The sequence below is a fragment of the Mus caroli genome, chromosome 11 (genome assembly GCF_900094665.2).
Source record: "Mus caroli chromosome 11, CAROLI_EIJ_v1.1, whole genome shotgun sequence".
NCBI classification, from domain to species: Eukaryota; Metazoa; Chordata; class Mammalia; order Rodentia; family Muridae; genus Mus; species Mus caroli.
The window spans coordinates 102,095,999-102,097,256 of NC_034580.1; the positions used below are offsets into that span (position 1 = coordinate 102,095,999).

Consider the following 1,258-nt stretch of genomic DNA (forward strand, 5'->3'; position numbering starts at 1 on the left):
GACAGCTACAGTGTACTTACATATAATCAATAAATAAATCTTTAAAAAAAAAAAGAAATCCACAGCTAAGAATGATACCTCATGTGTGGAATGTCAGCCCTCAGTAGACAGACAGGAGGATCAGGAATTCAACATCACACTTGGCTACAGTCTCTTTTGAAAAAAAGAAAAGACTGAGTGTAGTCTATAGACTCCACTTCCCTTTTTGTCCCTAGTCTAATGTTGACACTCAGTACCCTCTATTACAGCAGCGCTCCCACTAACCACCTACATTCCTCACCTTAGCTTTTTCTCCTCAAGGCAAGGTTTCTCTGTGTAGCCCTGGTTGTCCAGGAACTCACTCTGTAGATGAGGCTGACCTCGAACTCACAGAGATCCGCCTGCCTCTGCCTCCTGAGTGCTGGGATTAAAGGCATGTACCATCATGCCAGGCTCCCACATTAACTCTTACACTTTTACCAATGTGTGTATACGTATGTATGTATGTATGTATATATATATATATATGTACTTGTGTGTGTGTGTATGTATGTATGTATATATGTATTTATGTGTGTACCTGTTTCTATGCTTGGTGAAGCTAAAGGGCATTGTGTATTCTACTCTACCACTCTGGACACAGGCTGGCAGCCAGAAAGCTCTGGTGTTTCTCTTGTCACAGGCTCATGGCCACACATGGCTCTTTACATGAGTTCTGGAGACGGCAGCATGTCTTCCTATCGACAGAGACACCTCTCCAACCACCCAACCACACTATCGCCTCATTATCTCTCCCACTACAACAGGCACCGATAGGAGAATTCACTTGTTCTGACAGATTTTTTTTTCCTTCTATTTTTACCACTGGTCCTCCAAACTTTATGTCGGAGGTCACAACTATAAACCCAGCCAAACATCTTCTAAGAAACCTAATTAAAGGGTGAAGAGAGTTGACCAGTTTCTGTACTAATGGTTAAACTATTAAGTTCCTGCACTACGGCAGAAGTAAGTTAGCAATTTTCTTTTTGGTAGTGTGGAGAATGGAAAGCAAGTCCGCACTGATGCTAATCAAGAACTCAGGCTCCTACTTCCTTTAATCCCAGCACTCCGGAGGCAGAGGCAGGCGGATTTCTGAGTTCGAGGCCAGCCTGGTCTACAGAGTGAGTTCCAGGACAGCCAGAGCTATACAGAGAAACCCTGTCTCGAAAAACAAAAACAACAACAAAACAATAAACAAAAAAAAGAAGGAAGGAAAAGTAATGGGAACGTTTAAAGAAAG

General features: G+C 42.5%; 1 protein-coding gene across 4 annotated transcripts in view; it reads right to left on the reverse strand.

The window, feature by feature from the left end:
* The window catches only part of Strada (STE20 related adaptor alpha), a 32,478-nt gene that overhangs the window by 30,383 nt on the left and 837 nt on the right, over positions 1 to 1,258 (reverse strand). The window lies entirely within an intron of this gene.